The 19,725-nt window shown below is 49.4% G+C and overlaps 1 long non-coding RNA gene across 1 annotated transcript; it reads right to left on the bottom strand.

Annotated features, from left to right (window-relative positions):
* Nucleotides 1–4,774: 4,774 nt before the first annotated feature.
* Nucleotides 4,775–10,715, bottom strand: LOC140615154 (uncharacterized). The gene is made up of 3 exons (XR_012015844.1): nt 10,370–10,715; nt 8,828–9,009; nt 4,775–5,567 (listed from the first exon to the last, which is right to left on the bottom strand). It is a non-coding gene; the product is annotated as an uncharacterized lncRNA (long non-coding RNA).
* Between the last annotated feature and the right edge of the window lie 9,010 nt (nt 10,716–19,725).

Raw genomic sequence — 19,725 nt, 5'->3', positions numbered from 1 at the left:
TTAAATATCTGGAGTTAGAGGGGTGCCTGGTGGCTCAGTCAGGTAAGTGTCTGACTCTTGGTTTCAGCTCAGGACATGATCTCAGGGTCATCAGATCAACCCTGCCTTGAGCCCTGAGTAGGGCTACATGCTCAGCACAGAGTCTGCTTGAGATTCTCTTTCTCTCCCTCCCCCTCTGCCCCTTCCCCTGCTTGTGCATGCATGGGAGTGTGCACCCTCTCTCTCAATATAAATAAATAACATTTAAAAAAAATATCTGGGGTTAGAAAATGAAGTCTTCTGTGAGTCTTTCAATTTTCTTGATGACATTTTGGCTATTGCAAATGGAGCCTCTAATGGTAGTGTGAGGAACTGAAGAAATGACAGAAAATTCTACATTTGAACTTTCCTTCCCAACAAATCACACCTAAGCATCCTTCTTAAGCTAAGTTCTCTGGATGTTGCCTAATTTTTCCATTCCATTTCATATCAATCTATTCTCAAGAGTACTCCTGTTGATTTTTGGTGAACGTTGGAGATAAATACATGAGCAAGCATTTTTAAAGGGTACCCCACTGTGGTTTCTGAGATTTTCTTCTAAGCCTACACCCTTTCTAATTCAATGCACACTGCAAGCAGTGACAATGGTATCACATCTGCTCCCTGCTGACTGAGATTATGAGGTGCATCCTGATCTCAGATGTGTTAAAACAAGACGGGAGTTAGAATTGGTGGCTTAAGACCAAAAGTAGCAACTGCGGACAACATAATGAAAATGTGAAGATATGAAAGTGAGCCTCTGTGATGCCTGGGCCAAGTCGGTGTTCCCTTTGGAGCAGAGAAGCCCACTGGGCTAGTCCCTGGACCTGTGCACCCAGAGATGAAAAGCCGGTCCCTAACTGTGTGGGTCAGGTCCTGGCTCCATAACTCATCTAGATAGGTGATCCTGGGTTCAGTCCTTAGCCCCTCTTAGCCTTAGTTTCCTCATCTGTCACATAGCTTCATAAGGCCACAGTGAGGTTTATTTTATTTATTATTTACTTACTTCCTTGAGGGAGAGAGAAAGAGTGCGAGAGAGAGCAAGCATGCACAAGACAGAGACAGAAAGAGTGAGTGCATAGAGGGAGAGGGAGGAGCAAGGCTCCCTGCTGAGCAGGGAGCCCAACGCTGGGCCTGATCTCAGAACCCTGAGATCATGACCTGAGCTGAAGGCAGCCACTTAACCAGCTGAGTCACCCAGTACCCCCATAGTGAGGTTTAAATGGGGTGGCCGTATCACACACTTAGCACTGAGAACAGTGCCTGGCACACGGTAAGCGTGCAACATATGGCATCTGTTGTTAATCATTGGTGTGATCTGGTGTAGTATATGAATTCATGGTTATCTTTCATATCAGTGGTGTATATTGTATCCTTGTTTTATTCTCTTCAAGTTTCTGGGAGAAGTTAAGCCAAACTTGCACTTGAGGATCATGGATAAAAATAGAGCCTTCATTTGTTTACTTTTGTGGCATTCAATCTTTTCTGTCCATCTGGCATAATGATGATCAGGTTTAATTGGTTTAAACCTAGTTAAAGAAGATCTCAGGACTTTGGTCTTTTTGAATAAAAGCTATGAGTGATGTGTGAAAACTAAAACAACAACATGAATTACCTATGGTAAATCCTAGTTGTGATTGTCCTTCACAAACCAATATAGAGATCGAGTCCTATAGAAACAGGATTTATTGAAGTCTTAGTCATATTCTGTTCTAATACTTTACTACTGGAATTTGTGCACTTGGATTTCACCCACCTTTTAGCTATTTTTGAGTTAGGGCACATTGGAGAGATCTCATAAGGTCCAACAAACTGTAGTTGCAGATTATGTGAAATTTCATCTGCACAAAATAATGACTAGCAACAATATTAGCCTTCTGGATAAGGCCCATGATACTCATACGGCCTTGGGCTGCCCTGTTTCCTGTTGTAAGCTGTTGCCAGACTAGTTGGAATGACCCCTATGAAGATACTATAGAGGAGTTGTCTCTAAGCAGTCTTGGAAGCAAACTCCTCTATCAGTAAAGAAGGTTTGGGCGTGCATCTGTCACATGTACACTTATGATTTAATTAATACATTACAAAACATATACCAGAAATATACATTTTAAAAATTCAAGGTAAAAAATAAATATAAATAGTAGTTCTTGTATTTTTTCCACACTGAAATGATTATTTTGGAGATATAATTTTCTTTGTGGTCCTATGAATATATATTTTTATTGGCTGCTCAGAGTTCATTTGACTATTTTTCAGCTCTTGGACATTTATTTCCTTTATTTCATTTTTCTTTTCTTAGAAGTAATGCTGTCATGAACCTTTTGTATAAAAACTGTAGTCTGAATTCCTCACTATTTCCTTTGGGTATATTCCTAGAAGTAGGATTGTTGGGTCAAAGGTATAAATGTGTGTTAGACTCCTGATATTTTAAAGATGTGCATTTTTTCCTTCACATATTTTTGCTAATGCTTTTCCCACTGTGGTTTGCCATTTGGCATCTCTTTTCCTGGAAAACGAGAAGGCATATTATGAGGATAAATTCCTCTGTAACAGACGGCTGTCCCAGGCACTCAGGTAAAGCAGCCTGGAAACCGTTTTTCCGGCTCATTGGGATGGAAACATTGGTTCCATGTTTTTGCATTCCTCTTAACATGATTGTTCATATCTAATTAACTACAAGTAAAACCTTCTGAACTTAACCTAATGCATTTGTTAAGTAGAATAATGCCCAAGGGGGCGGAAATGGTTAGGGATGGGAGGGAATTCTGCATTTCTTCCCAGTATTTTTAGGAAAGAGTTTTCATGAGGAGGGAGAGTTCGTCACATATTGTATGATACCAGTTTTTTCTTTTTGTGTTTTGGCCTAAACTAAGCTCTTACTTTGTCCTACTAGCATTTGTCATAATGAGTTTCAGGAAACCTAATTACTGTTTTTATTACTGTTTTTTTTTTTAAATGACACACATCAGCTTAAATCAGTTTTAAACATGAAAGCTGTACTTGGTATAAATGTGTACCATTTGTATCTGTGTATGTTTTTGTATATTTTGTACTGCATTATGAGTATTTTGTGATTGTCTTGCTCACTAGGTTGTTCCCTTCTTGTGGGCAGAGTTTGTACTATTCATCTTTTCAATCCCAATGCCTTTGCCCAACAGGCAATCAGAGTCTAATAAATGTTTACTGGATAAATTAATAAAGATTAGGAATATAAATGGTGGCTGGAAAGCCTGAAATGAGGCAGCATGACAGGATAGGTAAGGGTGCAGGCTTTGGAGCCAAACAGCTGAATTTGCATCCCGGCTTTGTCACTTTTCAGGTAAGCCTTAGCTTCCTTATCTGTAAAATGGGGTAATATTAATCCTGACCTCACAGAGTTGTGCATTTAACTATGCTACGGCATATAGTCTTGGCAATATAAGTTGGCATAGAGATGCTCAATAAATGCTATCCATTAAGGGTAATGCATAAAAGGTATAGAGAAAGTATGCTGTTTCTCAAGTAATTTCATTCTATGCCAAAGGGCAATTCATTTAAATTTTTTCCCCTTTTTTTTAGAATGGAGAAACACTGTTCTTTCTGGCTGTTAAAGGAGGCCATAAACAGTGCAGCAAAGTGCTTCTGGCAGCAGGAAGTGATGTCAACATTCCAAATAAAGTATGTGGCCCATGGCGTGTTCGCTCACATAGTGGAGGCGGACTCAGAATGTTCTTTGGGCAATCTGGTCCTGAACTGATCCACTCACTAACCTTTTGTAGGATTAATATTCATAATTTGCTTTATTTGAGGTAAGAATTAATGATTTACCTCTGAAATTCCCCTAAGTATTGTCTCCTTGAAAGCATTGCCCTTCTTCCTATTTATTGGGGAAGGAATAATTGAAAACAAGGGCAAAAGGATCAGATAGTTGTTATTACTTCTCACATACAGAGACATTCTCATTCTACCTTGTTTTCTCCCTAACAACCGTCCATGCCTGGCTTATACACAGTAAATGCTGAAAAAAAGCATTATTGTGTAAAAACCCAAGAGATCAGTCTGGGGCTTGAAGAAGACACGATGGTGTGTTCTAATAAATATAGAATGCTTTTGTGTTTAGACATGGTGCTAAGGTGTTTTATCCCTTATCTTCATTTCTTGAGGAAGCATATTTAGAAAAGTTAAAGAACTCATTCAGGTTTATCCGACTAGTCAGTAGCAATGGTAAGGATTCAGACCATTGTGATGGTCTTGCCTTTCAGGTGGTTTTACTTTCTTTTTCTATTTTTCTGAATAATTTTAAATTACTGTGAAAATACCAAAAAATGTGAATAGCACCAAAGGGTATATTCCAACTACATATCTTAATTTCACCTCCTCAGAACTAATGTGATTAATAGTTGATTTAATCTAACAGGAATTTTCCATGCATTTATATGGACAGTGTGAAGCACACACATGGGTAAGTACTGACACCACATAAATGGTAGCACACTAACTACATGGACCTGCTGCTCTACACCTTGGTGGGGTTTTTTGTTTGTTTTGTAAGTGCCAGTATATCTTAGAGCTTTCTCCGTATCAGCACCATGTACAGGCAAACCTTAAAGATATTGTGGGTTTGGTTCCAGACCATTGTAAAGAGTATTGAAATAAAGTAAAATTAATTTTTTGGTTTCCCAGGGCATATAAAAGTTATGTTTACACCATATTGTGGTCTGTTAAGTATGCAATAGCATTATGCTCCCTCCCCCCCCAAAAAATAAAACAATGTACATACCTTAATTAAGAAAAACTTTATTGCTGAAAAAGGCTAAGCATCCTCTGAGCTTTCAGAAAGTCATAATCTTTTCACTGGCAGAGGGTCAGGCCTTGATGGTGGCTGCCAACTGGTCAGGATGATGGTTGCTGAAGGTTGAGGTGGTTGTCACAGTTTCTTAAAACGAGGCAGCAGTGAAGTTTGTTGCCTTGATTGACTCTTCCTTTTGTGAACCATTTCTCTGTAGTATGGATGCTGGTTGGCATTTTAACTCACAGTAGAACTTAATTAAAAATTGGAATCAGGGACGCCTGGGTGGCTCAGTGGTTGAGCGTCTGCCTTAGGCCCAGGGTGTGATCCTGGAGACCGGAGATCGAGTCCCACGTCGGGCTCCCTGCATGGAGCCTGCTTCTCCCTCTGCCTGTGTCTCTGCCTCTCGCTCTCTCTCTCTCTCATGAATAAATAAATAAAATATGTAAAAAAAAAAAATTGGAATCAGTCTTCTCAAACCCTGCCCCTACTTTATCAACTAAATTTATTCAGTATTCGAAGTCCTTTGTTGTTGTTTCAGTAATCTTTTGTTTTGTTTTGTTTTGTTTCAGTAATCTTTATAGCAGCTTCACCGGGAGTAGTTTCCATCTCAAGAAGCCACTTTCTTTGCTCATCTGTAAGAAGCAACTCCCCATCTCTTAGTTTTATCACAATATGGCAACTATTAGGTCCATTGTCAGGCTCCACTTCTCATTCTATTTCTCTTACTATTTCCACCACATCTGCAGTTACTTCCTCCACTGAAGTCTTGTGCCTTCACCTTGTTAAAAAAAAAAAAAAAAAAAAAAAAAAAAAAATATATATATATATATATATATATATATATATATATATATGTAAGATCTGTGCAGTGCAATAAAGCAAATCAATAAAACAAGGTATGTCTGTAGAAACAATCCATTTTCAAAAGGTACAAAGGTAAACACTAGGATTGGTAATAAAGTCCCAAACTGGTAATGTTTTATACTCTTGTATTCTGCTGATGGAAGTGTACATTTGTACAATGCTTTTGAAAAGCAATTTGTCCCTTTCCTTTCACCCAGGCTTGAAAAAATTCTGTTAAGGGAATACTCTTAAAAAGGGAAAAATCTACATGGATTAGGATAGATGATCAAGTTACTTCCAATAGCAAATACAACCTATCCGTGCCATGAATTCTAGGAGAAAGCCAAATAAAAGTTTGGTGTACCTTTTTCTTAAAAAAATTATATAGCCATTAAAAATATTACTGATAAATACTAAATATACTGCAATATAAACATGTTCATGATGGAATAGTAACAGAAAAAAACTATTTGTATGCACATCTTCACTGTCTAAAACTTATATACGCATGGACAAGATTGTGAGAGAGAGTAGAAAATAAAGATACTGGTGAGTTGATTCCCGCTGGAGTTGCAGTTTATTTATGCAGTAAATGAACACCACGTTAAGAATTCATGGGGCCCACGAAATACTCCGGTATAGAGAGCTGTGCTGGTTTTCAAGTGTTCACAGGTGCCTCCCTGCCCCCAGTCTACAGCCAGCCTGGAGTTCCTGCAAAGCCTCCCTCATTTTCAGGGTCCTGCTGGCCTCACTCCTTCGGCTAACTCCGTTGTTCTATACACACTCCCCCTTCTGTACCATTCTCTTTAGCCTCCAGAGAGGTTTTGGTTCGTGATGGCTTTCACATGCTCATAATCTCCCCACCCAACTAGGACTGCAGACACTGCGTTGTCCTTATCCTTACAGCCTCGGCCTCATCTAGGCAGCCTGGAAATTGTCCTGAGTCCATTTTCCAGCTTTTACATTTTCTTGAGTTTTCCCCTGCATTCATCAGCACACTTCCTGGATCAATAGCCTCAGCTCCCACTGATTGTTCATACCTGTCTCCGCCTAACCCGGTGAAGACCTGGGGGGAACAGGGAGTGTGCAACAAGAAGCCAGCAGTATGGACATGTTACTGTGGGGAAGTGTTAGGCTTATTGTGCTCTTCCATCTGTAGGTGACTGCTGTATTTGATCTCAGAAATGCTTCACCTCTTGACAGTGATTAGTCTTTCTGCCTAGGAGATTGGTTTTGTGCCCCAATGCGCACAAAGGGAAGGGGTAAAGGACTGGGCCATTTCTGGGAAGGTAATTGGAGATTATGGATTTAGCTGACAGCAGAGGCTTCCACCATTTGTGTTGGATGTTATGCTGCCTGGAGTTTGGGCAGTAGGTTTCCTTCAGGGTCATACTAAATGCTCCTGCTCCAGTGAAGACTTTTGTATGCCCAACAACTTATTTTTGGAGGCCCTGCCCTTACATCTTATCAAACATATTTAAATGCCCCAATATTAAAAAAAATTTTTTTTTGCTGTAAATTATTTTTAAAGGTTTTTTATTAGTGCTTTGATAATCATTTGGCCATGATAAAGTCTCCTAATATATGATGAACTCTGGTTTCTTAGAACTCTGCGTATACTTGAGAATTTGAAAAGGCGAAAAAATTTAACCTACAAATTGTTTACAAATGTAATGAATATTTTATGACTATTACATTTAACAACCAATGAGATATGAATATGTCAATTAAACATTCACTTAAATTTCACTGTTTTCTTTTGGTATTTTGGAATCAATAATTTTTTTTGGTAAAGGTTTTTTTTTTTTTTTAAGATTTTATTTATTCATGAGCAACACAGAGAGAGAGAGAGAAGCAGAGACACAGGCAGAGGGAGAAGCAGGCTCCATGCAGGGAGCCCGACGTGGGACTCGATCCCTGGTCTCTAGGATCACACCCTGGGCCTAAGGCAGACGCTCAACCGCTGAGCCACCGGGAGGGAACTGCCCTGGTAAAGGTTTTAAACATTTCTTGGCTCTTAACCAAGAGCCAAGGTTTAAAGGTTTAAAACATTTAAAAAAAATGTTTAAAGGTTTTAAACATTTCTTTGGCTCTTAAAAAATTCTGTAGCCCTACACATAATGCCTATAATGCCTCTGGGTAAAATGCCAGAGTCCCACAGCTCTTCGTACTACTTCTTGGCTTTGGATTCTACACAAGCTTGTTTCTGATTCAGATTTTTCTCACTGGGGGCACTTGTTACCATTCTGATCTCAGTCCCAATGTCACCCTATCCCAGAGGATTTTCTTGATCACTCATCAGAAAGTAGCCATCCAGTTCTCCTGATTTACTTTGTGTTGTTGCACTTGGTACTAGCTACTCCTCTACTAACATCTAGTTCTAGTAAATGGATTTATTCTCAGTCTACAGATTTACTCATCTGTCTGCCAAGCTATAGGTCAACCGATGGTCACGTCTACTGCAGTGTAATATGGGAGATCTTGTTTACCATCATAGCTACCCGCTATCTAAGATAGTGCCTGGCACATAATAAGTGCTCAATTTGTGTGTGTGTGTGAAGTGAGTAACATGATAATTGATTACTGTATTTACTAGCTCATTTACTAGCTCATTTATCCTCTCAATATTACAATGGCTTGAGGAAAAGAGGTAGGAGGGTACAGTCAACAGAATAAAGCCCCCTCACTCCAAGGATGTCCACATCCTAATCCTTGGAACCTGTGGGTAAGTGATGTTACAGGGCAGACCAGGATTTAGCTTGCACACAGTATTCAGGTTGCTAATCATCTGACCTTAAGATGAGATTGTCCTCAGTTATCCAGTTGGACCCAATGTCATTACAAGGGTGTTTCAAAGTGGAAGAGGAAGGCAGGTGAGGAGGTCAGAGTGATGCAAGGTGAGAAGGCCTTAGCGCACCCTTACTGGCCATGAGCCACAGGGTGTGAGCAGCTTCCACAACCCGGAAAGGTCAAAGAAGTGGATTTTCCCAAGAGCCTCCAGAAAGGCCTTTATTTTAGACGGGTGAGATGCAGTTCAGACTTCAGACTTCTAGAATTGTAACATAATTCATGCGTATCATTTAAGCCTCTGAGCTTGTAGCAATTTGTTATTAGCAGCAATAAAGACTAATATAGGGAGTTACATCCTTTTGTACCGATGAAGACCAAGAAGCCCGTACTTGAGAGGCCACTTACCCAGGGTCGTAGACATTTGGTAGCAGCTCAAGCTGGCGTCCGGGTGGTCGCGTGTACGGGTCCTGTCGGCCTCTTAGCGTTGCTCCCGGGCCTGCCCACTCCGTGCGTGGCTGGGACCGCGGCGGGCTGCTGTCGTTCGCGGCTCTGGGGCTTGGGCTCGGCTACGAGGGTCCCCTCCGGGTCTGTTAGGGGTCGCAGTCGGACGTCAGCCGGGACTTCGGTCATTTGAAAGCTCCAACGCGCTGGGTGTGCCTCGGGCCCGCCCGCCCGGGTTCACGGGCCGCGCAGAGGCGGCCTGGCCGGGGCGCTCTCCTCCAGACCCCGCCGGCGCCCCGGAGCGGAGGGCGCGGTGCGCACGGCCGGAGAGGCGGGGTCCTGCGGCGGGGATGGGGACGCGGCCCGCGGGGGGACTTGCGGGGTGCGGGGGGAGCCTCGGCCGGGCGGGGGCGCGGGGTGCGGGGGGAGCCTCGGCCGGTCCGCCTCGTGCTTCTTAGAAACAGGAAACAGGGAGGTGCCTCGGGTTTGCCTGAGGCGTGTGTTACCCACGACTCTACTCTTACGGGAAGTAACCAGGAGGCTCTCAAAATAACCCAAAACGTGTTGGATTTTCTTTTCTTTTTTTTTTAATTAATTAATTTATGATAGTCACAGAGAGAGAGAGAGAGAGAGAGAGAGAGAGAGAGAGAGGCAGGCTCCATGCACCGGGAGCCCGACGTGGGACTCAATCCCGGGTCTCCAGGATCGCGCCCTGGGCCAAAGGCAGGCGCCAAACCGCTGCGCCCCCAGGGATCCCTGGGTTTTCCTTTCTAAATAGTTCTCCTCCGTCACCGCATTCGCTGCCGGGTGATGGGGCCCCCGCCCGCCTCCCGCGGCTCCGCGCAGCTTCTGGCGCGCGGCCCCCAGGGTGGCCGCACGGACCCCGCCCCCGGGGCCGTGGCTCCACCCGCCCGTCCGTCCGTCCGCCGCCCCCGGGGCCGTGGCTCCGCCCGTCCGCCCGTCTGTCCGTCCGCCGCCCCCGGGGCCGTGGCTCCGCCCGTCCGCCCGTCTGTCCGTCCGCCGCCCCCGGAGCCGTGGCTCCTCCCGGAAAGCCGAGCGCCGGGGGCTTCGACCCTGGTGCCGTGGGGCTGGCCACGGGGGGGCGGGGTCCCCATGGGCCCTGCGCGCGGAGTTCACGCGGGAGGAGCCCTTTCTGCTTTTGGAGACTGAGTCTAATTTTGAGAAATAAAACCTAAGGGATGAGTTTTAGAAAGTCATTAAAGTCCCTGAACTAAATGACTTCTTTGTGTTTAAATGCCGAGGCCTGCCGCGGCGGGCCCGCTGGGGTGCGCGGGTGCCCCGCCGCGCACGAGGGGTCCGGGGAGGGCCCACGCGGCTCCGCAGGCGGAGCGCTCGCTGCCCCTCGGCCGAGTCCTCTGCTTTCCTCGGGAAGCGCCGCCCTCTCCACATCCCGCATGTGCTTTGAACCACTTTTTCCTCCAGAGCTCTCCTCACAATTTGTATATTTATATTGTGATTTAAAAAAAAAAATCAGTATCTCCTTACCCCACTCGTTTTGAAGATTCCTGAGAATGGGCCGTGTTTGCCACCGAATCCCCACCTCCTGAAAAGGGCCCGCCCCCAGCAGGTGTTCGGCGTGTAGTTCAGGAACACGTGAGGGGGACGGGTGGGACCCGACTGCTGGAGAGCAGGTTTGTGCACGACCTTGGGGTGGAGACAACGGGAACACCTGCGATGGGCCCCGTAGGAGCAGCTCAGCAGGGCACGTCTGCCGAAGGAGCCGCCCTTGCTGTGAATGATGAAGTCAGAATCTTTTGGATTTGAAAATGTTTCTTGGGATCCCTGGGTGGCTCAGTGGGTTTAGCGCCTGCCTTCAGCCCGGGGCATGATCCTGGAGTCCCAGGATCGAGTCACACGTCGGGCTCCCTGCATGGAGCCTGCTTCTCCCTCTGCCTCTCTCTCTCTCTGTGTGTGGGTTTCTCATGAATAAATAAAATCTTTTTTAAAAAGAAAAGAAAATGTTTTTCTGCAGCAGAGGAGGCCCTTGTCGCCTTCGCCATTGGCAGCGACCGCATCTCGGTGGGAAGCCCCTTGGGTGCCCAGCATCAGCTGAGCCGGGTACCTGGGAACTGGATGTACTTCCTTACAGTTCAGCGCACGATGGGATTAGGGGTGGTTCTGAACAAGTTCAAGTTGCCCTAAAAATTTCCAGGCGGAACGCACGTATTTTCCTTACTCTTTTTCTTCTGGGACCCCCACTCCCACTCGTACACACTGTTGTGCCCAAGATTGTGAATCCCAGAAACCACCGAGGAGCCGACACCTATGCAAACACAAGGGGGTTTATTTACAAGCTTGAGCTTGGGTCCAAGTATACCCGACCCAGCAGAGCAGGGACTTGGACCCCGAGACTAAGAGGTGTAGCAGCTTTATAGGGGCCAGTGGCCCATGGGATACACAGAAAGTTGCACAGTCATGTCGGTCCACACGCAGGTGGCCAATTGAATTACATCTTACCCTATAGTATCCATTTGAGCTGGCCTATTACTTTGGTCAGAATTGGCACGCAGTTTGGCGCCAAAACTGTGGGCACAAAGCAGGGTTACATTGTTATGAGCCAATTTCCGATTAGGGAGTGTCCAGCGGCTTGACTGGGGGGGGGGCAGCGCCTTAAGCAATAAGCAGGTCATGTGGGGGTCATACGGGAGGTGGCAGGTGTAGCACAAAATGGAATCAGTCCTGCTCTGCTTGTCCAGGGGTAGGGGATTTTTGTTAAATTTCCTGGGTCCCACACACGCATGCGGTTCAGACACACACCTGGGGCTCCGCTAGCGCATTGTTGACCCGCTCGCCTTGAGCAGGCCCAGCAGCTCCCATAGAGGAGCAGCGCTCCAGGGCCTGCAGGGCCCTGCGCCCGGGGCCATGCCCTCAGCGTGCCATGCAGTGGCTGGTGGCCCTTTGCTGCAGCAGGATCGGTTTCTCCACTGGAGACTGCACATGTGTCTTCCCTTTACCCAAAGGCAAGAGACCTCTTGGATCAAAAAAAAAAAAAAAAGAATCGCCCACGAATCCAATCCCTGAGCGGAGTGAGGGCCCCGTGAAGGCAAACCGCGGGCGCGCTGGGGCGGGGGCGCGGGGATCACAGCCCGCTCTGGGCCAGGCGAGGGACAAGGGGGACACGCTGCTGCGGGAGCCCCCCCGGAGCCTCTGCCGGACGGGCCCTGCGGCGCCCCGGGCCCCAGTTTCCATCCCTGGGGAGCCGGGCGCGCCTGGACCCCCGCAGCCCCTCGGTGCCGGCAGATCGGAGACTCCTGCGGCCTCCCGGCCTCCACACTCAGGGCACGGGGACACCCTGCGCTGGCGGACACGTGTGTGTCCGAGTGTTTTAACACCCCAGGTATTTCCTCATGGGCACAACCTTTGCTTCACGCCCAGAACTCACGGATGATTTCATCACCAGAAGGGGCTGGATCCCCCGGGGAGATTGTTAGACCGCCCCCTGTTCACAGGGGCTCACAGGTGCCCACAGGGGCCCACAGGTGCCCGCAGGTGCCCACAGGTGCCCACAGGGGCTCAGAGGTGCCCTCAGGTGCTCACAGGGGCTCACAGGTGCCCGCAGGTGCTCACAGGGGCCCACAGGTGCCCACAGGGGCTCACAGGGGCTCACAGGGGCCCACGGGTGCCCACGGGTGCTCACAGGTGCCCACAAGGTGCCCACAGGGGCTCACAGGGGCTCACAGGGGCCCACGGGTGCCCACGGGTGCTCACAGGTGCCCACAAGGTGCCCACAGGGGCTCACAGGGGCTCACATGTGCCCACAGGTGCCCACAGGGGTCACAGGTGCCCACAGGGGCCCACAGGTGCTCACAGGGGCCCACAGGTGCTGTCAGGTGCCCACAGGTGCCCACAGGGGCTCACAGGTGCTCACAGGTGCCCACAGGTGCTCACAGGGCCCACAGGGGCCCACAGGTGCTCACAGGGCCCACAGGGGCTCACAGGTGCCCACAGGTGCCCACAGGGGCTCACAGGTGCTCACAGGGCCCACAGGGGCCCACAGGGGCTCATAGGGGCTCACAGGTGCGCACAGGTGCAGGCTCGCTCACCTCAGCTTCCTGACGTCTTGCCGGCGCCCAGCGTGTAACCGAAGGAAAACATCAATAAGCTAAAAACGTACCTTTGTTTGTGATGGCCCCTGAGAAAGACACTCTTGTTGACATTTTTGTTCGTTCCCCGCCCTCGAGGCTCCCAGCGCCCGGGTCGGTGGAATCTTAGGGCGGCGTGAGGTTTCGCAGGAGGCGGCGGCGGCTCCCGAGTCCTTGGGCCCGCGGCCCGCGCAGGCCGGCCCTGCTCCGCGGGGACAGCGCCGGGCTCCTCGCGGCTGCTCCTGTGACCCTGGGCAAGTCGCCTCCTGTGTCTGGTTCAAGACTTGGTGGCTTGGGTCAGACCATAAACGACATATTTCTTTGAAACACTGTGGCCCTCTTGATAAGAAATTCTTACCCCGGAAAGGAATTTAACCATTTTCAATGTACAGTTCAGCGGCATTAAGTCCATCCCCATCGCCCTGCAACCGTGGTCACCATTCATCTCCAGAACTTGTCCATCTTTCCAAACTCCAAGTGTGTACTCACCAGACACCAACTCCTCATTCTCCCCTCCCCGCAGCTCCTGGGAACCACCACTCTACTTCCTGTGTCTGTGGACCTGAGTACTCTGCTACCTCTATTAAAAATCATTTTTACCTGAAAAAGAAAAAATAAATAAATAAATAAATTTAAAAAAAATCATTTTTAATGGTTGCCGACTAAGCCAACATATGAATATATCATGATTTTTAAAATTTTTCATTTATTTATGATCGTCACACACACAGAGGCAGAGGGAGAAGCAGGCTCCATGCACCGGGAGCCCGATGTGGGATTCGATCCTGGGTCTCCAGGATTGCGCCCTGGGCCAACGGCAGGCGCCAAACCGCTGTGCCACCCAGGGATCCCTATCATGATTTATCAAATGAGTCTCTTTGTGAAGCATGTAACCTCCTTTCAGCTTTTCACTGTTAAAAATACCATTGCGGTGCATGACCCCTGTACCTATTCAAAAATGTGATCTTGGGGCACTGGGTGGTTTAGTCAGTTAAGCACTCTGCCTGTGGCTCAGGCCATGATCCCAGGGGTGTGGATCGAGCCCCTTATCAAGCTCCCTACCCAGCAGAGGGAGCCTGTTTCTCCCTCTCCCTCTGCCCCTCTCCCCACCCATATGCTCTCTCTTTTTCTCTCTCTCAAATGAATAAATAAAATATTTTTAAAAAACAAAATGAATTTTTAAAAAAGTGATCTTAGTCTATTTTCCCTTATGCCCATATGGGACACCTTAACTTTCCCTGTGTCTTTTCATTATGCAAGTGTTGTCCCCTCCTTAATGTGCTTAGATTACATTTTTAAAAAGGATTTTATTTATTTATTCATGAGAGACACACAGAGAGACAGGGACCCAGGCAGAGGGAGCAGGCGCCCTGCGGGGAGCCCGAGGCAGGACTGGATCCCGGGGCTCGGGGGTCACCCCCTAGGCCGAAGGCAGACGCTCAACTGCTGAGCCGCCCGGGCGGCCCTAGATTAAATTTTTGAAATTTTTCATGGCAGAGGCAGCAGACTCCTTTGCATGTTGCTGCTGGTCTTGGCAACGTGGAACTGGTGGAAATCTTGTGAAGGCAGGCTGTGACCTGAAGGTCGTTGATAAGGTCAGTTCGTGGGCTTCACTGTGTTCGGCTGAGCGGCTGTGAGGCACTCCCCGTGGGCTGTGAGCCTGGAGCAGGAGCCCTCGCGGGCCCCTTGGGAGATGGACACACGCTAGAGAAACCTCGGGTCCTGGCAGTCAGTAAAACATCCTGATTTTGGCCGAGGTATGTAGGTATTTTACTCTAAATGATCAAATATGTATGTTTTTAAAGATTTTATTTATTCATGAGAGACACAGAAAGAGAGAGAGAGAGAGAGGCAGAGACACAGGCAGAGGGAGAAGCAGGCTCCATGCAGGGAGCCCGACGTGGGACCGATCCCAGGTCTCCAGGATCAGGCCCTGGGCCGAAGGCGGCGCTAAACCGCTGAGCCACCCGGGCTGCCCCTCAAATATGTATTTTTAAAATTAGAATTACTTCTTAATCTTTGGGAAAGATTATAAATTCACTTGATCCCAAAACTAAAAAACATAATCAGTAAAAGTTCTACAGTAAAAATGTCCCACCCACCTCTGACCCTATTTGTGGGTTCCTACACTACTCTTGCCATGTGGATCTATTGTCATAAATTTCTCTGTTCTTTCCAGTTTCTTTACGCATAAACAAGCGTAAATATATTCTTATTACATTCCTTATAATTACTGCCCTGCATTTTGCTTTTTTTCCTTTAAGTATATAGAGTGGAAATTGTTCCATATTAGTTCAAGGAGTTTCCTCATTCCTTTTTATATGGTTGCACGTGGGCTGTGGTATGGACCTATCCTCATTTGTTTAGTTCTCAGCCAGTAGGCGCTGAAATTGTTCCAAGGTTTTGCTATTATGAACAGAGCTGCAGTGAACAAACATAAATGTGTCTGAGCTTGTTCTGACTTAAAAATTCTTCAATTGAAAAAAAAAAATTCTTCAATTGTAAAATAAACACAGAATTTATCATCTTAACCATTTTTAAGTGTACAGCCCGGTGGTGTTAAGTCCCTTCACACTGTTCTGCAACCAGTTTCCAGGACTTTTCCCGGCTTGCAAAACCGAGGCTCCGAAGGCCCCGGCTTCCCCCTCGGTGCGCAGCCCCTGGCGCCGTCCTGCAGGTCGGGCCTTGGTGCCTGGCTGCTCTCACCGCCGCTTACCCGCGGGCAGCCGCATGGGGCCCACGGGGTCGCCCTGGCATCTGGGGGCGGGCCCTGGGTGCCTTGCACCCCTGCTCATTGCAGGCACCTGCTGCGGCGGGCCCGCCTGGGTGCCTTCCCGGGGGCGGGGGGCCCCTCCCGGGTGGCGGGCTCCGGGGCTGCAGCACAGCCCGGTTCTCGGCGACCCCCTGGTGCCCCCGCGGCCCGCGCCCCGCGCCTGGTCCTGGGTCGGGCTCGCGCGCCTCACGTCGTGGGCTGGAGGCAGAGGAGGCTTTGCCGTCCTCCACGTGCGGGCCTTAACCGCACCACAGGCAGGGACGCCCGCCCACCGCGGGCAGCCTGGGGCACCGGGATGCTAAGGCGGCGATGCCACCCATGGTGTCCCCGCGGGGACCACCCCTGCACCCCCGTCCTTGACCTCTGGCCCCGGGTGACGTCACCCACGGTCTCCCCCGCGGGGACTCCCACCTGGCGCCCCTCCCCTCCCTGACCTCTGGCCCCGGTGACGTCACCCACGATCTTCCCGCGGGGACTCCCCCCCCAGCCCCCCCTCCCAGGCCCCGTCGTGCCCTCTCGCGTCCCAGTTCCCCCACGTGCTCTCCGACCTGCGTTGGCCCCCACGCGGGTACGGAGCCCCCCGGGCCGGTGCGAGCCGGGATCCGCGGGACCCCAGCCCCTCGCCGTCCGGGCCCAGGGCCTGGCACAGGCTCGCCCCGCCGTGTCGTCAAGAGGAGGCACCGTTTCTGCTCCCACGACCCCGATGCCAAGGGCGCGCGGCTGCGACGGTGGATCCACGTGCGGGTGGGACAAAGGGGCCCGGGCCTGGGGTCCGTGGGACGTTCCCCGAGGCCCGTCCTCTTGGCGCGAGGCCCGAGGCCGCCTCCTCCCCTCGGGCGGGACCTGCGTCCCCGGCGGCCCCTCAGCTTCCGCTCGGCGTCCTTGCATCCTGGCTGGGGGGCCAGTAGGCTGGCGCCAGGATTCAGGTCCTGCATCCACTCGAGAAGCCCCGGTGCGTATTTGGTGGAATTTATAATCGGGTTGGCGTGACGACAGCAACACTCACAATCCAAACACAATCCAGGGTACCGGTGCTGGCACTAAGGAACCAAGCCCCGTGGGCTTTTTAAGCGAGGAGTGACACGTGGATGGTGATGGTGAAGAATCAGCTTGGCAAGGGCAAGATCAGGAAAGGCCAGGATTCACCTACAGGTACATTCTTTATGGGGACGGTTTGCGCTCCCTGAAACACCTGCTTCTCTAACAGTCTGTCCACCAGGCTCCGTCCCCAGAGCTGGGGCCCTCCTTTTGTGGCACCCCCCTGCTCCCACACACCTTGGCTGAAAGTAGGAGCCTGGGGGTCCCTGGGTGGCGCAGCAGTTTGGTGCCTGCCTTTGGCCCAGGGCACGATCCTGGAGACCCGGGATCGAATCCCACGTCGGGCTCCCGGTGCATGGAGCCTGCTTCTCCCTCTGCCTGTGTCTCTGCCTCTCTCTCTCTGTGTGTGACTATCATAAATAAATAAAAATTAAAAAAAAAATGAAAGTAGGAGACTGTTCTGTTTGTAAATGTGAACTCCTGTTGCCAGAGACCCATCTCAGCACTTCCGCCCGACATCTCTCAGGGGTTAGGGATCCAGCGAGTATTTGCCCAGAGAAGAATCCTGGCCCTGGGATGCGAACTTCCAACAGAAACTGGAGGGGCGAGATGGCACACGTTCGCTGCTCGTAGTGTGGTTGACAGACAGCAGCAGCAGCAGCTGGGTGTGTATGAGAAGCGCAGATCCCAATCCCAGACTGAGTGGGACTCGCACTGGAACAGGATCCCCAGTTGAAACACGCATCTGCCGTGCGGGACACGGCACAGCGGGGCCGCTTGAGCCGTGGAGGAGAGTTGCACACCTCAGAGGTTGTTCCCTACTGTTGGGCAGGGACCCCTTGCTTGATGCCTTATCTGCGCCTCTGGTCTGTGTGAAGCACAGAAGGTGCACGGCACGTGCTGGAGGGAATCCAAACTCTGGTCACCCTAGAGAACTTCCAGGGAGGGGAACTGGAAGGGCTTTCATTCGCTGGGCTTCCTGTCCAACGGCCCTCAGAAGAAGAATGAATCGCAACCACAGTCATACAGAAAATTCAGTTAGAATTAAGATCACAATAAAAGAGACCTCAGCACGTGGTGTCTCACCTCTGACTGTATGTACTTGGCACAGGAAAGTGAAGTTTCCGTGAACACGGCCCAGGGCTCTGCTCATCTGGCTGCACGGGACCCTGATGACACCGGCCGCTCCAGCCAAGCTTCTGTATGAAGAGCTGGTCCACGCACATTTCCCAGAACTACCCGGTGAGTTAGTTTCAAAATAGAAGCTCCTTCTCCCTCAAAATGGTGGGAAGACAGTGAGCAGAACAATATTGTCCATTAACAGCAACAGCCCAGTTTGGGGAGACCTACTGCTCCTGAAGAATATGCAGCTCCTGGGGAGGGATTATCAGTGGATGCTCCTCCAGGGAGGATTATCAGTAGATGCTCCTCTGGGCAGGGATTACCAGTAGATGCTCCTCTGGGCAGGGATTATCAGTAGATGCTCCTGGGGGAGGGATTATCAGTAGATGCTCCTCTGGGGAGGGATTATCAGTAGATGCTCCTCTGGGATTATCAGTAGATGCTCCTCTGGGGAGGATTATCAGTAGATGCTCCTCTGGGATTATCAGTAGATGCTCCTCTGGGGAGGGATTATCAGTAGATGCTCCTCTGGGATTATCAGTAGATGCTCCTCTGGGGAGGATTATCAGTAGATGCTCCTCTGGGATTATCAGTAGATGCTCCTCTGGGGAGGGATTATCAGTAGATGCTCCTCTGGGATTATCAGTAGATGCTCCTGGGGGAGGGATTATCAGTAGATGCTCCTCTGGGGAGGATTATCAGTAGATGCTCCTCTGGGGAGGATTATCAGTAGATGCTCCTCTGGGGAGGGATTATCAGTAGATGCTCCTCTGGGGAGGGATTATCAGTAGATGCTCCTCTGGGGAGGGATTATCAGTAGGTGGTGATCCTGGGTGAGCCTCCGTGTTCTCGGCGTCACTCTCCTATTGGGCGTTTGACAAAGTGGAGGAGCATTTCTGTTGCTGTGTATTCGAGGCAGGGGGTGGAAGGGTTGTGTGGGGCGTGGGGAAGCAGAGAGCGCAGGAATCTCAAGGTTCTAGGAGAGTTTCCACAACTAAGCGCGGTCCTGCAGGTCCTGCTCACAATGCCGTTTCCCCTGCTGGGGAAACCTGCCAGTCAGGGTATTCAAAAGCAGGATCTCTAGGTGAAGAGAAAAGAGCAGACAGGCTTTTACTCCGGCAGCTTGGGTTTCTGCTAAGAACTGCTTGCCAAGGACTGCATCGCCAGGGAAGGTGCTTTCAAGACCTATCGATAGATTAGGGCTGGGGAACGCTCCTGTAAGGATGGCCATTCAAGCAGAGTGTAGGCACATCTGCTGTTGCCTGAATTACACTCCGCAAGACTGTCAGGCGTGGTAGGTACAGGGATGACATCTCCTCCCACGACCTTGTTCTCGAGCACCGGGATTGTTCCCTCAACTTTAAATTTCCTGGTTTCTAGAAAAGAGTAAGAATTCTCAGGGGAGACTAAGTGGCAGCCCCCCGAAGTGGTGCAGAATGTGCTTGGGCGAAGACCGTAGGCCTGGGCCTCAACGCCGGCGCTAGCCTCACTGGGCCGGTGCTCTACTTTACGAACTAGAAAATGGTCTACGTCGAAGAGTTGTTGTAGCATTACGTGAGTCATAGTACCTGGCACATAGCAAGCGCTTAATAAATGTTACCTATTAATAATAAATGTTATCCTATTTTTTCCAGAAAAGATCTGTCAATTCAAAAACGAAACGGACTCGAGGTCCAAGAAATGTGCAGTTTCATAAACGCATAAAGAAATTGTATTTGATTTTCCACTCTGCACTGTCTTTTAAAATTCAGTTCATTAATGCCGTAAAATTCCAGTAGTAGTGTGGACTCCCAACTATGAAGATGATGATGACGGAAGCTCTACCA

The sequence above is a fragment of the Canis lupus genome, chromosome 2 (genome assembly GCF_048164855.1).
Source record: "Canis lupus baileyi chromosome 2, mCanLup2.hap1, whole genome shotgun sequence".
NCBI lineage: Eukaryota > Metazoa > Chordata > Mammalia > Carnivora > Canidae > Canis > Canis lupus.
Note: the sequence above shows the minus strand (reverse complement) of the source record. Positions and strands in the feature narration are given on the sequence as shown.